This window comes from Megalobrama amblycephala, linkage group LG1, assembly GCF_018812025.1.
Source record: "Megalobrama amblycephala isolate DHTTF-2021 linkage group LG1, ASM1881202v1, whole genome shotgun sequence".
Classification (NCBI taxonomy): domain Eukaryota; kingdom Metazoa; phylum Chordata; class Actinopteri; order Cypriniformes; family Xenocyprididae; genus Megalobrama; species Megalobrama amblycephala.
This window is the reverse complement of record NC_063044.1, coordinates 72901101-72923330: the sequence shown is the minus strand read 5'-3', so window position 1 is coordinate 72923330 and position 22230 is coordinate 72901101. Positions and strand designations below refer to the sequence as shown.

The 22230-nt window shown below is 37.0% G+C and overlaps 1 pseudogene; it reads left to right on the top strand.

Moving 5' to 3' along the window:
- Positions 1-4912: 4912 nt before the first annotated feature.
- Positions 4913-19963, top strand: LOC125247183 (annotated as a pseudogene).
- The last annotated feature ends 2267 nt before the right edge of the window (positions 19964-22230 follow it).

Below are 22230 nucleotides of genomic sequence, written 5' to 3'. Positions count from 1 at the left end.
CTATGGGTTTAATTTTGGTTGTAATTTGTTGAAATAAATCATAAAAAATAAAAAATACAGTGTGTCGGTGTCTGCCATAGACTGTAAAAAAGGGTCTCGGTCCACTGAATGTGACCCTCCGATTCTCCTCTGTGGTAATATGGGAAAGGGAGTATTTACAAAAGGGCATTACGGATACGCGTGAACTGAGTTTTGTGGAGAAATGTTTGTCTTTCAAATGAAAAAGTATTTTGAGCAAACCAAAATCAAAAATTTTGTTTCTAACTCTTACAGTTCAAAAGTTATTAACATAAACATGAGTGCAAATTTGGACAGCTGGTGGCGCTAGAGGGATTGAGTTAGAGACTCCAAATTTTCTATGGACACAGTTCCAGACTGTCCTCTAACTGTGTGCCAAATTTCACAACTTTTTACCATAAGGTTCTATGGGCTGCCATAGACTGAAGAGCGGAAGAAGAAGAAGAAAAACACCAACAGATACAATAGGTGCCTATGCACCTCCGGTGCTTGGCCCCTAATAATAATGTGAGTAATAATGACATATATGCAAATATAACAGTAAGTGAAAATCTTGGGTGTGTAAAATATATTTAAAATTAAATCTAAAATAATGTTTACTTTGACCTGATGTTGAAAAACAATATGAAAGTTTCTCAAAGCTCCATTTACTGACATTTGTTAAAAAAATCTAAATAATAAAAATGTAAACCAAAACATTTGGAGGATTCCCTTTAGTCCTCTGCTCCCAGAAATGTGAATCAAGGAAGGAAAAATGGTCAAGGAAAAATGGAAGCAAACAATCTTCAGGAGAGGGACTAGCCAAAACAACAAACAAAAGGATTACTTACTATTTGCTCCTTTCTCTAGCTCAGCATTCCTGTTCAATTCAGCAATGGGCAGAATCTCAGACTTTAAACAGTTCATTGAATATCCAGATCCTTTACCAAAATGGCTTAACAGATTATAGAAGTGATGAAGATGGGTTTGTGATATATAAAAGAATGTTGTCCACATATAAACGTATTATATGATGGTGATGTTTTGATTGGATTCCATATATGTTATGTGATTGTCTTATTGCAGCTACCAAGAGTTAAATGAAAAGTGCAAAGAGTTGCTGTGATAATGGGCAGCCTTGTCTGGTACCTCTTTTTAAGTAAAACTGATTTGATATAATACCATTAGTTATGAACTATGCTGTTGGTGTATTATAGAGTGTTTTAATCCAGCTGATGATATATGATTTAAAACCAAAGTGACTAAGTGCAGTGAAGAGAAAGGACCATTCTACCCTATCAAATGCCTTTTCTGCATCTAAAGATACAATCATAAGGCCGTGTGTCCACTAAAGCGTTTTTTTTTTCCAGCTGCTAGCGTACTTTTTCAATTGTTTTCAATGGGAACACCACGTTTTTTAAACACCAGGAGTGTAACGAGGTGCTGAGCGTCTTTTTCATGCTCAAGCGCTGAGAGCTTACTGGTCGCCTCGAGTTGAAGAATGTTCAACTTTGAGTAAATCGCTACGCTCATCACTGTCACTTTTTATTCAGCCATCCAATCAGAGTGGAGGAGGGGCAGGACAAATACAACAATAAAAGATTGATATCACATATTGTAGTCTGCCCACCAGTGCTTTACTAATTATTTTAAATCAACATTAATTAATGATTTTGGATGGTAGTTTGGACGGTGGAACATTGGGTGTGATCCTTGTTCAGTTTTGGAATGAGAGAAATGTAAGCAGTATTCATATGTTGCTGTATTATTCCATTCCTATTTCATGAATTTTGCATAGAGTTTTAAGAAACATAGGAGAGATCAGTGGCCAAAACTGACTATAGAACTCTGGGAAGCCGTCTGGACCAGGTGATTTGTTATTTGGTAGGCAACGGAGTGCTTTCTTCTATTTCTTTAAATGATGCATTTTTTTGTCCATAGAGTAGTGATTTGAGTAATATAACCTAAATAAATAATTTATTTCAGATGGATTTTGAGTTATATTGCCGGAGTGATCCTTTATAGAGCTAATAATTGATTTCTCAGTTTGCTGCTTTAGTTATTGTTTTGGTTATACGTTTGAATGGGTAGGTCTCTATAGCTCAGCATTCCTGTTCAATTCAGTAATGGGCAGAATCTCAGATTTTGAGCAGTTAATGGAATATCCTGATCCTTTTCCAAAATGGTTTAACAGATTATGAACTGACAGAAGTGATGAAGATGGGTTTGTGATATATAAAAGAATATAGTCTGCATACAAACTTATTTTATGATGGTGATGTTTTGATTGTATTCCGGATATATTATGTGATTGTTGTATTGCAGCTGCCAGTGTAAGTCAGTAGATTTTAAGGTCAGTATTTACTCCACTTAAGCACACAAATATTTTGGTTTCTTTTAATTCGGCTAAGAGGACATGCTGTGACATTTGGGTGGGTGTGTGATATTGACAAAAAATTATATCTATTTTGGGGGGGATTTTTTTGATAATGATAATTACATGATATTTTATTGATTGTGTTTATGGGGGTTGTGTCTGGACGGGATACAGCAACGGCGGAAGTGAGGCACAATTTCACAATAAAATAACAGTAAATTAAATTGCTACTTATCAGATTGTGTTTATTAATGACTACACCTACCTCAACCCTAAACAATAATGCAAATACAGTAATTAAATTACCCAATATTAATTTTGTGCATGCCCATTGTCCGTAGCTGTATCCGTAGTCTTTACCGTTTATGTGCTATTGGCTGGTTTAGATCTGCCAGAGATAAATAAATATGATACTACAACCAACAGTAGGTGGCGGCAAGTCCCTGTCTTAATGAGTGATGCATTAAATCATTCATTCAAATGATTGAGTGAGTGATTGACTGTCTTTATAAATGAATGAAAGGATGTATCATTGAATCATTGATTCAAATGATTAATTCAAAACAGCTGATTCATTTAGAAACTGAGCAAATGACTGCCTTTGTCTCATTGTGCATACTGTCATATTAATACATGTGCATATTAATATTAATTACTATTTAGGGCAGATAGTGTGGACAGTAGGCACATCGGGACTGTCTTCAATAATGGATCATTGAATCATTGACTCCACAGTGTTACTCTGAGATGGTCAAACAATATTGTCTAAAATGTAGCTCATTATATGAGGAGCTCTTTTCCAAAAACGCTATAAGTCCATTTTAATGGTTTTCATGAAAATGACATTTTTTTTTTTTTTTTTTACCTAGACCCATATATTTTGTTAATATTCAATTTATCCTGTTAAAATGGGCTATTGGCTCAGTCTGAACATGTGAAACAATGATTGTTAAATTAAACAACAATATTGTTGATTATAAATTCAAAAGGTATTTTTTTTGTTTCAAAACAATACAAATCCATCCTTTTTTCAAATAATTGTTGGTTTATGTCTTTAAAAAAAAAAAAAAATGAGAACATGCAACATATGGCATCAGGGACTCATACTATAAATGAATATAAATCAAATAAATGCAAATGCATGAAATAAATATCAGCCAAATAAAATAAATAGTAACAATAAATAGTAATAATAATAAATAGTACATTTTCTTGTTGTTTTTTTGTGATTTTCTTTGTCCAGTTGGCATTTTCTACCCCTAGGTGTAGGTCTGGCTCATCCAGGCCATCAAAAGTGTTATTAGAGTTTAAAGCACTCATTTTGAAGACTGAGCACAAACAAACTTCCCTTGCTTCAGAGAACTGCCATGTTAGATTGCATCGAACGCTCACCGAATTCTGATTGGTCGAGAGGAACATATCGCATTTAGGCTAAAAACAGGTTCGGCACTTATAGCGGTTTGGAAAGATAACTGCATCTTGCAGTACATTTTAAACAAGGAAATATAGCGATGTGACATGAAACATTGATGGAGCAGAGAATAGGTTTAGTACACAGCAAAATGGCAAGACAAACTCATTTTTTATTTTTTTTTATTTGGCATTTATCATGTTTTGGAAAAGAGCTCTTCATATTAACTTCTTGTTTAATTACCTTTGCAATAATGCTCACATGCAGTGTTCACATGGTATTCAAGAAAAACAGCACTCTCGCTTGTATGATATTACTGAACTACATCACACCGTACAGGGATATTTTTCGCTTTCATAACTTGACTTATAGGGTGATTCTGATTGCATTCTATTGGCTTCATCAAGCAGTGAATCCGTTTTTGGCAAATAAGCAACATACTTTATAATGTCATCTGGCACATTGTTAATACATCAGTTACAACGTTATGGTATGATAAACATTGCACACACTATATGTGAAGTAACTTCTATTGGTCACACGTCTTAACTTGATATGAAAACTTTCCGGTCCCCCACATTCATATGTGTTTGACTGGAAGTCAGTAGAATGAAACATGTAGTGTGACCATCATCTTAATGATTATAAAAGTTTTTAGAAAAATTAATATCAATCTAAAAGTTGGTGCCAAATTTATGGCAATACTGCATAATATTTAATGTTAAATATTTACAATAGATAATTGTCATCGATCAAATATTTTAATAGTTCTCTATAGAAACATGGGATTTGTCAGTAATGTTTTAAAAATAGATCAAGGTAGCTCATTCATGAAAAGTTTAAAATAATTTATAAAAATGCTTAAAAAATATGCAAAAAGTGTCCTTTCACTTCATATCTCTCTCTTTGAAGTATTTTGATGTACTGAAAATACAATTAAACTTTTTCTTTCATTTCAGTCCTGATGGAAGAGAGTGAGGAGAGATAAGAACTGAGTGAAGTGGAGGAGAAACAACGTCAAACCTGGAGAAAAAACTTTGAGTCCCTGAAAGAATAAAAAGACATTTTTAAAGAAAGAAGAAGAGCCAAGAAATCTGCAAACTGCACTCAGTGTGGAAAGAGTTTCTCAACAAAACAAAGTCTTGATGTTCACATGAGAGTTCATACTGGAGAGAAGCCGTTCACAGATCAGTGTGGAAAGAGCTGCATATACAAACAAAATCTTAAGGAACACATGAAGATCCACACCGGAGAAAAGCTGCATGCGTGTGATCAGTGTAGGAAAAGATTCTCATTGAAACATCATCTTGAGATTCACTTGAGAGTTCATACTGGAGAGAAGCCGTTCACATGTGATCAGTGCGGGAACAGCTTCACACGAAATTTCAAACCATTTTGAAAGTGACACACTTCCTTCTGCCAGTTGGTGGCGCTATAACTTAGACTCACAATAGTCACATCCATGTGATCCGTCTCCTACAACGAATACACGGATGAAGTTTCATCAAAATCAGTCAATGTAAAGTGTATCCGGAAAGTATTCACATCGTTTCACTTTTTCCACATTTTGTCATATTACAGCCTAATTCTAAAATGGATTAAATTCATTATTTTCTTCAAAATTCTACAAACAATACCCCATAATGACAACGTAAAAGAAGTTTGTCTGATGCTCGTCTGATGGGAATATTCTAGCATTTATTGGATAATTGATGTGGGAGGAGCTTCACTGATGATGTGTGATGTGGGAGGAGCTTCACTGATGATGTGAGTGTTGTAGGAGAAGCTGATCTGCCAAAATAAAAAATATATATTAGTTACTAAGTGTGTTTTATCTTGATGTCTTGATAAGAGAATATAAATAATGATAAGAAAAACAGATGCAGCATAAAGACAGAAATAAATGTAGATATTTGTAGTAATTAAATCCCCTCAGTCTGTTGACAGCAATGAAATGAGCTTTAAGTGTCAATTTACAGCAGATCTGAAGACATCAGCATAATAAATGAGGTGAAAACAGGAACTATTGACATGAAATAAAGAGTGTTTTCAGCAGTTTCTCTGTTAATATTGATGATCCTCAGACTATCAACACTCATTCAACAAGACATTCAGATCATCTCACTTTATTCTGAGTGTTTGCTGTTAGAAACTGATTATTTGAGTCAGGATATATGAGAAAAGACTATAAAACTGCTCTATTGAAAGACAATACTGATATTTCTCACAATTTGACACATGTAAAACATAATACAAAAACATTAATGACACTCATCTTCATAAAACTCTACAGCTAAATAGCTACAGCACACAATATGTCCATATTAATCTAAATATAGTCTGATTTTATGATAACTGCATTAATTTCAATAAAGTAATTACATCATTAACATGTTGCAGTTTTTAATAGCAGAAACTGACAATGTTCCTAAAACCTTTAAAAATAAAGAGAAGCACAAAGCAATATTTAATCTTTCCAGTATCAATCTGTTCATATTTATCTCTATTGACATTGAAGTACAGATTAAAAATACCTCATGGCTCATTATAGGCTCAATGTAAAGTATTTAGCAGTATCATATATTTTAATAATAATACTCATTCAGTAACAGTTCTTCTCACTCCAAACACTGAAACAATGGTGAGTTGTGACTGAGCTTCAGCAGTTTCAGTGTTTTTTGTGTCAGTCTCTGTTTGGTTAGAGTCTCTAGGGTCATTCTATGGTCCCTGTTTCTCCTTTTAACACCTCCAGAATCCAGCTGGACACTGTAGGATCTCGAGTCGATGGGCTTCACCACTGTGCCCTTTCTCCAGACCTTATTAGGCTCGAATGCTTGTATTCTCACAGTCACCTTGTTTTAGTGCGTCTGAGTCTTTGGCTGATCTGTTTGTTGCAGTTGTTGGAGGCTGGTTTTCATGGGTAGTCGTGAATAGAGATGAGCAGCGTGTTTTTTTTTTTTAGTAATTATGCTATTTGTATAGATGTTTTGTCGTTTTGAACAGTATTTGGCGCGTCTACCGTTGGCGGCCGATGACGTCACCGCTCGCGTGCGCCTTCCTCTCATTCAGTTTCAGCGTCGAGTCTTCTGAGGAGAGTCGAGCAGTTCACGGTATTTCTCATATTTACACGATCATCAAACACACTTTACACAGTTTGATCAAGCGACAGACTCATTTCTGTGTTGTTTTCATTGAGCACAGCGATACCTGTGCGTCTTTTCTGGCGTCTTCCTGCTGAAATAAACATTTAGTGCAGCATGTGAGGAAAATATGATGAATTCATTCAGACCTGAGCGATTTTGTACTGCGGTCAAGTGGGCCGCGCGTCGAAAATACACGGTCAAGCCAGCCGCACTTTTTTTTTAGGTCGCGCGTCTATTCCTGCACTTACGGTATGGGTCCTGGAGACGGTCTAAATGCATTTAAAGACGGCAGTTTCCTTTACTCTTGCAGTTAACCGTAAAAAGGGCAAGAACGTAAAGAGACATCAGATAAGTTATGTATTGCTTTTTTCCCCATCTTATTATGACTCTAATAATTTTTTTATATAAAAAAAGACTTTTATTTTCGAATTTGTTCTTTGTATATGTGCTATACATCATATGTTAATGTTAATATTAATTATTATGAATCATTTATTAATTTGATTTTTTAAATTATTTTTTTATTATTGCTATTATTTTTATTATTTATTAATAAATATTATACATTAATTATTATACATTATGAATATTAATTAATGTTAATATGAGTTTTATACATAATTTATTAATTTTATTACATTTTTTTTGGATTGTAATGTTTAATATTTGTTTATTGTTCTACATTATTAATGTTAACATTAATCTTAATAGTAATGTTAATTAATATTGATCATTAATTTTACTATTAAATTAAAATTTTTGATTTTAGTGTTTTTATATATACAATAATTATTTAAACATTATTTATTAATTTTAATGTTAATTATCATACATGCTTAATGTAAATTGTTTTATTTTTACATATAAAACATACATACATCAAAAATAAAAATTGTAAAAAGTACCTTTATAGGTTTGCTCATTCTGTCAACTGATATTTATTCAGGGTCACCCTGGCTATTACTGTACTAATTTTCATAACATTTTACTGTACAGTTTGGGAGAAAATTAAAGTCAAACTCACCCACAATATTCATTTTCAAACACTCATAAAAGTGTTTTTTTTTTACATGTTTGCTCATTCTGTCAACTGATATTTATTCAGGGTCACCCTGGCTATTACTGTGCTCATTTTCATATAATTTTACTGTACAGTTTGGGAGAAAATTAAAGTCAAACTCAGCTATAATATCAAAGTGCATTTTAGCACTTGCACTGTGGCCCATATTCAAATACTCATAAAAATATTTTCTTTATAGGTTAGCTAATTCTGTCAACTGATATTTATTAAGGGTTACTCTGGCTATTACTGTACTCAAATTCGTATCATTTTACTGTACAGTTTGGGAGAAAATTAAAGTCAAACTCACCTATAATATCAAAGTGCATTCAAGCACTTGCACTGTAGCCTATATTCAAACACTCATAAAAATATTTTCTTTATAGGTTAGCTAATTCCTATAATTGATTTTTATTCAAGGTTTACCTGTCTATTACTGTATTAATTTTCAAGTCCTTTTACTGTACAGTTTGGGAGAAAATTAATGTTAAACACACCTATAATATCAAAGTGCATTCAAGCCCTTGCACCGTGGCCCATTTTCCAACACTCATGAAAATCTTTCCTTTAAAGGTTTGCTCATTCTGTCAACTGATATTTATTCAGGGTCACTCTGGCTATTACTGTACTCATTTTCATATCAATTTACTGTACAGTTTGGGAGAAAATTAAAGTCAAACTCACCTCCACTATCAAAGTGCATTCAAGCCCTTGCATTGTGGCCCATTTTCAAACACTCATAAAAATCTTTTCTTTATAGGTTAGCTAATTCCTTCAATTGATTTTTATTCAGGGTGTAGTGATTTTTACTTCGTCCATCAAAGGACACGAAGTAAAGTAGGGATTGGTACTCACGTCACCGCTGACGTTGTGATTTTAGGACCACACGTCACTTAAGGGGTGATTATGAGTACATCAGATGACCACTTCCCCTTTTTACCTAGTTCAGGGCACCAGTCAAGGTGTTTTACCTTGGCAGTATGAGAACACTCCCAGCAGGGGCTTTCATTCATTTAGAATTAATGTAAAGTGGTCAGCTGATTTATCTGAAAGATTGGTGATATTGCTAACTTGTAGAACCTTTTCTGTATTATCAGCACAAGGAAGACACAAGTGTAATAAAATAAATTTTATTAACAAAAAGATAAACAAGAATAACTAACACAACTACTAAATGAAAACTATGAATGATAAAGGAATAAAGTGCATAAGATACATAGAATACAAGTGATTAAGTTGGGTGTGGCTATGGAAGAGTTACGTTATCTTATGGAAAGATAAACTGTTTCTCTGAAAATAATAAGGTGGAGAACCTTATTATGCACCAAACAAATAAACGAAAGATTATTTGTTATTAACTAACATCAGCTATATTACATCTAATGGAAATTAGGAAATTATATACTCATAATATACAACAATGCCAAGGTCTCTGGAAAGAGGTTTGGTTAAGTGATATTTACGTTCCTCTTGGTTGAGTCCGACGACGGTGACGTCCTCCACTGGCTGTGCTGGGGGACGATGCAGTGGGGAGAGGAGCCAGAATCTGTTTCAACAGTCTTGAACACGAAGCTCTGTGGGATGCTGATCTCCTGAAGCACCAAAGTGTCCTAAAATCTGGAACACGCAGATGAGGCCCTGGTGTAGGTGCAGAAGGTCCTTAACAATCTGGAACACGCAGACGAAGGTACCTTGTAGTGAAGGTTTGCTCTCCTGAACTTAACCTTGTTGCAGATGTCGTTACTCGCTGGACGGAAACTCTGAACGTAGTGTTTGTCAATGTCTCTTTCCTCACAAGCTGGAGGCTTAGAACGTGGTCGTCTCTGTTGCTGCCTCACAAGCTGTAGACTCAGATCACAGGATCTGTTGTTGTCTCTTCTGGATAGACCAGAGGCTCAGAACGGTGTTGTGTCTGTTAATGTCTGTCTCCGTGCAGGACAGACTCAGAACGGCGTATCTGTTGTGTCTCACCCGATGGGAGACTCAGAACAAGGAGTGTCTGTTGAGAGGGTACCCTTTATCCCTTTCTGATGAGGAGGAGATTGCATTTTGGCGCTTCTCCATTCGAGTGCTGTGATTGGCTGTTGGCATCAGAGGGGACACACAGAGTGTGGCCCACCCTTCTTTCTCCTGTGGAACTCATTTACATAAAGCACAAAGTTGGAAGTCTTTACAGTGTCTTTAAAGTTTACCAATGCATTTCTCACTTTCCAAACCACCACCAGAATACCTTTGGCAATATTCTAAACAGATAGAGACTAAACATGATGGAAAAAGACTGAACTGTCATTCAATTGTACATTAACAGCTGGATTTGTATCAGAGGTTGCACTACAAATAGCTGTCACTGAGAATACTTATTTCCGTGAATAAGTATGAAATGGATGTGTAGTTTGCATCAGTTCTAAGGTTTTCAAACATAGTTTTGAATGGATTCGGATGGATCTTTGTGATCTCTCTTTGTTTCACCCATTACTGCTAAGGTCCCGAGGAATTTTTATGGCGGGTCTGTGGCCAACCTTAGGAAGTAGTCTCTAGATGGGTGAAGGGCTGAAACTGCCTATGGACCAATGAGAAGTCCTGTCCTTCCCAGGCTTGGTACAAGAGGTCTTCTTCTTGCCCTCTAAGAGAGGTCTGGACGTTGTCCTTACATCTTTATCTGATGGCGTTGGACAGTTTGTATGTGTTAGGCCACCAAGATCCAATAAAAATGTAGCAAACCTTTGTCCACTGTTACAGATAGAGAGGGGCCCGGCCATAAACTGGGCCCTAGAATGTGCTGTTCACTACAAGGGTTAACCTGACTATTAATGTACTCATTGTTTTTATCAATTTACTGTACAGTTTGGGAGAAATTTAAAGTTAAACTCACCCCCAAACATCAAAGTTCATTCTAGCACATATAATGTCCCGATTTCAAACACTCATAAAAATCTTTTCTTTAGAGGTTTTCTCATTCTGTCAATAGATATTTGCTCAGAATGGCAATGGCTATTACTGTAATTATTTTCATGTCATTTTACTGTACATTTTTGGATCAAATTAAAGGCAAAACTCCACTATATAAGTGCATTCTAACTCTTGCAGCACCCAGTCGACTTGGTGGCAGACAACACCCTGAGGACAACCAACAGAGATGCAACCAAAGATGGAGACCCAGATGGAGCTGATGAGCTCACGTGCAGCCGATGGTCCCGGTGACCGAGGTGGAGCCGGGAATCCTGAGGACAGAGGCTGAGCCGGTGGGACTGAGGATGGAGGCAGAGCTGGGGGGAAGGTAGAGCCAGATGGAGCTGTAGGTGTAGGCAGGTCAATGCTTGACCAAGGGGGAGCCTGAGGGATGAGGGAACCCAGATAAGCTGTATGGCCGATGGTGGATCTGAAGTGTCGAAGGGCCGAAGTGGAGCAGTGGGCACAGAGGCTGGAGGTGGAAACAGGGGATCCTCTGTGCGAGAAGGAGCTGTTGGCCTGAAGACACTTGGCATCTCTTGCTGGCATGTGGAGGATGTAGAAGGCGATGGTGGGGCTGAGGAACTGGCTGAATGAAGAGGTGTGAGAGGAAGGCTGGGTGGGAATTCAGGAAATACAAGGGACACTGGAGATAAAGGTGCTGGAGATACAGGAGACTCTGGAGATATAGCCAGATGGTACACCAGAGACCAGACAAGAAGATGCCCCAGGGTGGAGTCGCAGGTGGGAGGCAGAATAGCGGCCCATTGGAAATACAGGGTAGAATCACCTCTCCAAAAAAGTCTATCAAGATCACTTCAACAAATCCTTCAGTTCATCAAAATATTTGCCAGAGTTTGACATACACATTTCCACAGCAGTGGTGTTGTGGGCAGAGTTTTTTTCCCAGCCCTCAAACTCCACAATCACTAACTCAGTGATGAATGGTGTTGCCAGCTTGCACACCTGGTCAGACTCTGTAGTTGGTCTGAGCTACAAAACACTCTGTCCTTATCATTGGTATGGGCTTGTCTCTCATGGTGGCCGGTCTCCACTGTCTGCGATGGGCTCAAACAGCATCTCCGTCTCATCGTTCATCGTTGGTGGTGGTTGGCTGGCCTCTGGCACTGGAGTGGGACTGGTGGTGAAGTCAAACAAAGGAACTAATAAGGGAGTAAATGAACACTGGAGGAAACTAATTACATAATTAACAGACTGACAGAAACTAAGTCAAACTAAGAAACACAACACGGCAGACATGTGACACTGTAGTCATATTGACAATTTTATTGATGCTATTACTACTTCTCTGGACCTTGACTGTTGCAACTTTGTTGCTTTCAATGGAGGATGAAAAAACCTCATAAATATCATAATTTGACATGAAACAAATGCGATTTTTGGGTGAACTAACCCTTTAATATAACTCTGATTGTGTTCATCAAAAAGACAAATGTCACTGAAAAGAACATTCCTCCTCCTCTCAATGCTATAACAGGTGCCGCTCTCCCACTCCAGCATGAGATGCAGCCTGTAACACATCAAGCAAAATTTTTGCATTCTCACGAAAATAGCATTCCCTTCCTCTCAATGCTGTGACAGGTGCCTCTTACTTGCTTCAGTGCGAAACACAGCCAGTAGCACTTTAATAATTCGCCACTCAACTCTGGGCATGGCAGGCCATCCCCATGCTGTCGAGCTGGATATCAGAAATAACAGAACGTGTCTACTAGCTCCATTTTGCTCGCAGACCACCACGCTTCTTGGGCATGATTTACTCCTCAGTCTCAGGCAACAGGTCTCATGTCCTCCAAGCCAAAGTGCAGTCTCTGCTAGAAAAAGGTGATGTGGAGATAGTTCCCTCAGAATGCAGAGAGTCAGGCTTTTACAGCTGCTACTTCCTCGTTCCAAAGAATGATGGTGGTCTCAGGCCCATTCTTGATCTGTGACGTCTGAACCGGATCCTCATGAGATTAATTTATATTGGTCAATCTGAAAGACTCTGACTTTCATATCTAGAAAGCCCCCCACAAAAGGCCATTCTTGAAATTTGCCTTTGTGGGAGTGGTATACGAATTCCTAAATTCCTTCCATTCATACTCTCTAGAGCTCCGCATAACTTTATGAAGTGTGTAGATGCGGCCCTCTCTTTTTTGCAACAGAACAGAAAATCGGGAGCATGGCAGCCTTTTTCAAGTTGGGGACTATTCTTCCCCTCAATAGATTTCAGAAGCTGCAAGGCCATTTGCAACCACTACAGCACTGGTTGAAAGACATGTTCCACCTCGTGAGTGGCACACAGGCCTGCACCTTCTTAGAGTTCGCCACCACTGTGTTCTTGGTCCCCTTGAAATCGTCCCATTTTTATTAGAACAGGATAATGCTGGGCTCTGTTTCAGTTGACAGAATGAGCTAACCTATAAAGAAAAGATTTTTATGAGTGTTTGAATATGGGCTACAGTGCAAGTGCTTGAATGCACTTTGATATTATAGGTGAGTTTGACTTTAATTTTCTCCCAAACTGTACAGTAAAAATATATGAAAATGAGCACAGTAATATCCAGGGTGACCCTGAATAAATATCAGTTGACAAAATGAGCTAACCTATAAAGAAAATATTTTTATGAGTGTTTGAATATGGGCCACAGTGCAAGTGCTAAAATGCACTTTGATATTATAGGTGAGTTTGACTTTAATTTTCTCCCAAACTGTACAGTAAAAATATATGAAAATGAGCACAGTAATATCCAGGGTGACCCTGAATAAATATCAGTTGACAGATTGAGCTAACCTATAAAGAAAAGATTTTTATGAGTGTTTGAATATGGGCTACAGTGCAAGTGCTTGAATGCACTTAGATATTATAGGTGAGTTTGACTTTAATTTTCTCCCAAACTGTACAGTAAAATGATACGAAAATGAGTACAGTAATATCTAGGGTGACGCTGAATAAATATCAGTTGACAGAATGAGCTAACCTATAAATAAAATATTTTTATGAGTGTTTGAATATAGGCTACAGTGCAAGTGCTTGAATGCACTTTGATATTATAGGTGAGTTTGACTTTAATTTTCTCCCAAACTGTACAGTAAAATGATACGAATTTGAGTACAGTAATAGCCAGAGTAACCCTTAATAAATATCAGTTGACAGAATTAGCTAACCTATAAAGAAAATTTTTTTATGAGTGTTTGAATATGGGCTACAGTGCAAGTGCTTGAATGCACTTAGATATTATAGGTGAGTTTGACTTTAATTTTCTCCCAAACTGTACAGTAAAATGATACGAAAATGAGTACAGTAATATCTAGGGTGACGCTGAATAAATATCAGTTGACAGAATGAGCTAACCTATAAATAAAATATTTTTATGAGTGTTTGAATATAGGCTACAGTGCAAGTGCTTGAATGCACTTTGATATTATAGGTGAGTTTGACTTTAATTTTCTCCCAAACTGTACAGTAAAATGATACGAATTTGAGTACAGTAATAGCCAGAGTAACCCTTAATAAATATCAGTTGACAGAATTAGCTAACCTATAAAGAAAATATTTTTATGAGTGTTTGAATATAGGCTACAGTGCAAGTGCTTGAATGCACTTTGATATTATAGGTGAGTTTGACTTTAATTTTCTCCCAAACTGTACAGTAAAAATATATGAAAATGAGCACAGTAATATCCAGGGTGACCCTGAATAAATATCAGTTGACAGAATGAGCTAACCTATAAAGAAAATATTTTTATGAGTGTTTGAATATGGGCCACAGTGCAAGTGCTAAAATGAACTTTGATATTATAGGTGAGTTTGACTTTAATTTTCTCCCAAACTGTACAGTAAAATTATATGAAAATGAGCACAGTAATAGCCAGGGTGACCCTGAATAAATATCAGTTGACAGAATGAGCAAACATGTAAAAAAAAAAACACTTTTATGAGTGTTTGAAAATGAATATTGTGGGTGAGTTTGACTTTAATTTTCTCCCAAACTGTACAGTAAAATGATATGAAAATTAGTACAGTAATAGCCAGGGTGACCCTGAATAAATATCAGTTGACAGAATGAGCAAACCTATAAAGGTACTTTTTACAATTTTTATTTTTGATGTATGTATGTTTTATATATAAAAATAAAACAATTTACATTAAGCATGTATGATAATTAACATTAAAATTAATAAATAATGTTTAAATAATTATTGTATATATAAAAACACTAAAATCAAAAATTTTAATTTAATAGTAAAATTAATGATCAATATTAATTAACATTACTATTAAGATTAATGTTAACATTAATAATGTAGAACAATAAACGAATATTAAACATTACAATCCAAAAAAAATGTAATAAAATTAATAAATTATGTATAAAACTCATATTAACATTAATTAATATTCATAATGTATAATAATTAATGTATAATATTTATTAATAAATAATAAAAATAATAGCAATAATAAAAAAATAATTAAAAAAATCAAATTAATAAATGATTCATAATAATTAATATTAACATTAACATATGATGTATAGCACATATACAAAGAACAAATTCGAAAATAAAAGTCTTTTTTTTATATAAAAAAATTATTAGAGTCATAATAAGATGGGGAAAAAAGCAATACATAACTTATCTGATGTCTCTTTACGTTCTTGCCCTTTTTACGGTTAACTGCAAGAGTATAAAGGAAACTGCCGTCTTTAAATGCATTTAGACCGTTTCCAGGACCCATACCGTAAGTGCAGGAATAGACGCGCGACCTAAAAAAAAAAAGTGCGGCTGGCTTGACCGTGTATTTTCGACGCGCAGCCCACTTGACCGCAGTGATTTACGTTTGTGTGATTGTTTCATGTTTTATAGTGATAATAACTGTTACTGAATGTCAAAGTTTGAGATCTGTGAGGAAAATATGATGAATTCATTCAGACCTGAGCGATTTTGTGTTCGTTTGTGTGATTGTTTCATGTTTTATAGTGATAATAACTGTTACTGAATGTCAAAGTTTGAGATCTGTGAGGAAAATGTTGAATTCATTCAGACCTGAGTGACTTTGTGTTTATTTGTGGGATTGTTTCATGTTTTATAGTGAAAACTGCTAATGAATGTCAAGTCATAAGTCAAAGATCTGTGAGGGGAATTGATGGGAATCGATCTCTAGATTTGCTGCTGCCATTTTATTTCTACTCTTTTAACATATTTGGACTTTATTCCAACTTTATCACTTTACATTATTAAAACACACTGGAGCAGAAAGTGCTAAATACATTGAGCCTGTATCTAATGAGCCACATAACATATTTTAAAATGATAAATAAATGTTTAAATGTTTGACAGCGGAAACATTAAATTGCTTTGTGGTGCTGTTTAATTTTTAAAGTTTTTCCATCTAATTACATTAATGTATTGTATAGCCTATAGTTATTAGAAAATCAAATTATTCATATGGATGCTATGTGCTGTAGTTATATATCTTGTAATGGTGCCATTAGTGTTTGTTTTGTATTATTGATGTTTTATCCATGTCATATTGTGAGAAATAATAAAAAGTATTATCCTCCTGACTCTGACAGCAAACTGTTTCTAACAGCAAACACTCAGAATAAAGTGAGATGATCTGAATGTCTTGTTGAATGAGTGTTGAAACTGCTGAAAACACTCTTTATTTCATGTCAATAGTTCCTGTTTTCACCTCATTTATTATGCTGATGTCTTCAGATCTGCTGTAAATTGACACTTAAAGCTCATTTCATTGCTGTCAACAGAATAATGTTCAATTTAGAAATAAAATTGTCATTTTAAATATTTGTATAGTGTATAGATATACACTATCCTTCAAACCACTTTTTTCAAAGTTTTAATCATATAAAATTTAACTAAATGTAGTTCTCTTATTATTTTATGTATTTTATTAAGTACAGATAAAAAAAAAATAACTTGTTTCCTTTTTACATTACATCTGTTAAACTAAATGATGATGCAACATTAAATCATTTTGTTTTTAAAAACAAAAGTTGTTTGAAACATTAAAATGCACTTGCATTTAACTGGTTTTCTTTGTTAAATAATTTTTTTTTTTACATTTAATTGATTTTGGCAGATAAGCTCCTCCCATATCACGCACATCAGTGAAGCTCCTCCTACATCACTCACATCATCAGTGAAGCTCCTCCCACAGCAGTTCATCAATAAATGCTGGAATATTCCCATCAGAGGAGCATCAGAGCATCAGGAAGAGCTGAAATCTGTGAAGACTGAGTTTATTAAAGAGGACAGTGAGAACATGAGTGATCCAGAACCCTGCAGAATGAAACACACTGAAGATACTGAAGAACAAAGAGGTTGGTGTTTATTCTTCATTCATTCATGATGCTGAACAAGATTCATGATAGAAACAAACATTGTTATTTTAGGAATAAACCGTCAACACCAAAATGTTTGAAGTAAATGAACTTTCCAGAATGGCTGACAGGGTTGTAAGGGTAACTTGAGCAAAATCTCTTCTTACAGTAACTTTGGTAACAGGGTTGATGAATGCAGTCATTCATTTGTGTAAAAACTGAGACAATGGATTGAGATTTCTTTCTTGTCCCATCATGCGGTAGAAAGAGCCCAGAAGATGTCACTTCCTGGAGCCAGTTGCATAAACTTAATCACTATATTAAGACTGTGTTTTAAGACTGTGTTTTAAGAACTAGTTTGACCAACTTGCAGTTAACCAAGGGGTAATCAATGTTATTTTCCCAATTTAAATTACACCGATCTACCTTTTTATGTAACAGACTTTAAAAAATTAGAACCACTCTTCAAGAAAAACATTAGTGTCTTAACTAAGTGGTTTATGCAACTGGCCCCAGGTGTCACCGTTTTAAGAAATCCTGTTTTTGAAAGCAGGAAATCATGTCAGAAGTAACAGGGTTGAGTGAATCATGAAGGACACTGATAATAACACATTTAAAGATGCAGTCAGTCTAGACTTTGAGCATGTGAACTTTCTACAGACGCTGAAACTGTCATGATATGATGTCACACTCCGTGAATCTCTTTTAAAACATAAATAACAAATAATAATCATTCCAAAATGTTAAAATATTCAATCTAAAACTGCAAACCACTGGATTGTGTCGTTGAGATGACCGGTGAGTCTGTACAATTGGAAGATTAATGTTAAAGTTTCAGGGACATATGCAATTAATTTATGAAAATGCAAATGCATCAAAATGATCTGGATATTTTATAGCAAGTCTCAATTTTATGACTTTTTTTTTTTTCTTTCATTTCAGGACTGATGGAAGAGAGCGAGGAGAGTGAAGAACTGAGTGAAGTAGAGGAGAAACATCATGACAAACCTGGAGAAAAACCTTTGAGTCGCTCAAAGAATAAAAAGACATTTTTAAAGAAAAGAAGAGCCAAGAAATCTACAACCTGCACTCAGTGTGGAAAGAGTTTCACAAAGAAATCTTGTCTAGAGCTTCACATGAGAGTTCATACTGGAGAGAAGCCATTCACATGTGATCAATGTGGGAAGAGCTTCACACAAAAAGTACATCTTGATGTTCACATGACAGTTCACACAGGAGAGAAGCCGCACACATGTGATCAATGTGGGAAGAGTTTCAGTCAATCATCAACCCTTAAAGAACACATGAAGATCCACACTGGAGAGAAGCCGTTTACATGTAATCAATGTGGGAAGAGCTTCAGTCACTCATCAACCCTTAGAGAACACATGAGGATCCATACCGGAGCGAGACTGTTCACATGTGATCAATGTGGGAAGAGTTTCAATCAGTCATCGTACCTTAAAAAACACATGATGATCCATACTGGAGAGAGACCGTACACATGTGATCAATGTGGGAAGAGTTTCACGCGATCACAGCACCTTAAAGACCACATGAGGATCCACTCCGGAGCGAGACCGTTCATATGTCATCAATGCGGCAAAACATCTGGAATCAGCTCTGAAGACACACCTGAGAGTTCATACGAAGGAGAAGCCACATTCATGTTCTGTGTGTGGAAAGAGTTTTTCACTGCTGCAATATTTAAATGTGCATCAGAAAACACACACTGGTGTGAGAGAGTACATGTGCTTTGAGTGTGAGAAGAGTTTTACTATAGCAAACAGTTTAAAACTGCACCAGAGAATTCACACTGGAGAAAAACCTTACAAGTGTTCACACTGTGACAAGAGATTCAGTCGGTTAGCACATCTGAAAACACATGAGATGATCCACACTGGAGAAAAACCTTACAAGTGTTCACACTGTGACAAGAGATTTAGTCAGTCATCATATCTGAAAACACATGAGAAGATCCACAGCAGAGAGAAGCCGCACATGTGTGATCAGTGTGGAAAGAGTTTCTCCATTAAAAGTCGCCTGAAGAAACACATGAAGATCCATGCAGAGGAGAAACCACATCACCACAGCTGAGAAGAGACTCAGCCAATTATCTCCTCTCCACCTATAGTTGGCGCTGTTGCTCTGTGTCTGCTGTTGAATTATCCAGGTTGTGGATGAGGAGCGACCCCTGATGTGATTGTGTACATACAGTAGTACATAGTTCAGTGCTATATAAATGCTTCATTTATTCATAGTTAGCCGTTTCTCAATATGCGTTCTTGTCTGTTCTTGTGAAATTCATCAGTTGCTGACCAAGTTCTGATCTAATTCAAAGTTCACATCTAGCCGAAGAAATTTTCAAATCCTCGGATGTGTTCTTGATCCGCCCCTTTTATCGAGTCTTACCTCGGCTAGTCCTTCTGATGATTGCCACTGGCTCTGATGTCTCTGTAGTGGTTAAACATGAGATATAATTCATCTTTTGTATATATAACAGGTGATCTTTGGACTCATGAATCTATAATTTGTTGAAGTGAAAGTGAAATTTCATAACTTTACCATTGTAGCCTACTAGAGCGCTGACTTTGTACATTTGACTGAATTGTTTGCTTTATTTCTTGTTGTAGCTTCTTATACCTTTTGCTTATACTTTTCTAATGGTTATTATTGATCATTAAAACTAACAAAAAGAAACAGTGTTGTGTTTTATGTTTGCAGACTATATGCACATATTACCTGAACCACATGTTTAATATTTTTTAAAATGTAAACAAAAAGAGGAAGAGCTGTGTTTTATAGTTTGTTTGGTTATAAATATACATGCATTGAAGATAATCGATGAACGTGTTGTCTAAAGTACATGCATGGCTATTAATATGTTTAAGATTTTTTAAATGAAAATAAAAAAGAGTGGTGTTTTATAGCATATTTCATTTTATGGTTGCCTAAAATATACAGAGATAACTGGAGTAGCCAGAGCGAGCTGAGTGACATTATCAAGTACGCTGCTGTATCATGAATCACCAGACTTCATTCTCCTGAGTCACACTTGTCAAGGACTAGAGGTCTGCAAGCCCATCGGGGCCCTGACATGCGGAGTCCATTCGGGCCGTGCTCGCGACAATTATTTTTTTACAGATCGGGCTCGGGTCTGTCTCGTTTAGCTTCTCACATAGCGGGGTGTTTTTTCAATGTTTTGTATTTTGTTTGTTGGTGACGCAATGGGGGAACGTCCACGTGACCCGGTGTTTCGAAACCTGACTACCAAAACCTCCAATCCTATTGGCCGGCGACAGTCACATAGCGCGACCCAGAAGTATAAAGGCGCGCCTATGGAAACAGTCGGTATATATCGTCTTTGAGGGACTGTTCCGCAGGCAGCCCCAAGCATGGTAAGGAAACGCAGAGTCTCGTTCCCTGTTCTCAGGGAACTATGGTTACATACGTAACTAGAGACGTTCCCTTTCGAAGGGAACTTCTACTCTGCATTGGTGACGCAATGGGGAACGATATACCCACGCCTCCATGCTTAGGGGAGTGCATGCCAAGAATGGCTGAGACAGAAGTCCTTACAGTTCTATAGAAACTGTAGTAGCTCCCCCTCAGGTCACACCGGACTGTCAGTGACAGCATTCCCTAAGGCCAACAGCCCAAGCTGAGCCTATAAGAGGCCTTCCTCACAGGAGAGAAGGCCTGATAAGGCCGCTTAGAGCTTCTGAGACCACCTCCTCCACAGACAGAGTGGTCTCTTCTAGGGAATGAGGGCATGGATCCGAAGGAAACCCCGACCAGCCACTAGAGGGGACAGTGTCACCCTCAATGCCACCAGGGAAGCTGACCTGGTCTTATCATAAGACATGCCAAGTTTTAGCCAATCCCTCTCTGAACACAGAATCTCCAAACGCAACCTTCACAGAAGGAAACAGGTAAGAGTGACAGCAGTAGGGCAGGAGCAACTCAAACCCGCGCGTAGAGACGGGCATCCCGGAGAGCAGAACTCAGCTTAGAGTGCTATGAACCCTCATATTAAGGGGAATGTATACCGCTCACCTAGGATCTGCTTAGTGCCTAATTAACGCACTAAGGAGGCTGTGCGCTATACACACCTGATACCTCAGGGGAGCACAAACCAGCCTAAGGGCTGAAACTCAGGAGGAGGCCTAAACAGGGTCAACCACCATGAATAGCTTAGGGAGCTAAGAACTATTACGTTTATTATGTAGTACTGTTACATCATGGCAGTGTTCTTAGGTCCTAGAAACGATATTAACCGACACAGAGGAGGTTAATTACCGCCAGGGCCCGTGGCCAACAGTGTGTGTAAAGATCCTCAGATCGAAATACACATCAACATATACCATTATGTTAAGAAAGGTGGCCTGTAAGGCCTAAAAACCTTTAGACAATATGGCATAAGTCTATTGGCCTTTACTAGGAGCATATAGGATCCACCCTGAATATATAGGTGGCTGAGGCTCAACTAGCATATTCCATCAGGTTCAGTGAAACAGAACAGATGTAGTGAAGTGACCAAACCTCAGTAAGGTCCGTCACAATCTCACTGAGGGGTTAGCCACTCAACACACTTGGAACACAGTTCTCTTTTTCCAGTGAGAAGAGTATTCTAGCTGAACTCCAGATGCTACACCGGAGGCCGAGAAGAAGGCCTACCTTAGTATGCACCTGGCAACAGCAAGTGGCTGCTGTAATCTAGACCACCAAAGAGCAGTGTATAAACTTCCTCGGAAGAGACACACAACACTGTTTCCCAATGCGAACTGGCCTTTCGAAGTGGCCAGTTTGCCCAGGACAGACAGGCTCTTGAAGTGGTCGGATTCTGAGCATCCTGCCAGCAAGCCAGCCAGGAAAGAAGCCGCTAAGGGCCTACAGTCCTAGTGACGAGTGGCGTTCAGCCATAGTAAATATAACAGTCCAGTCAACTA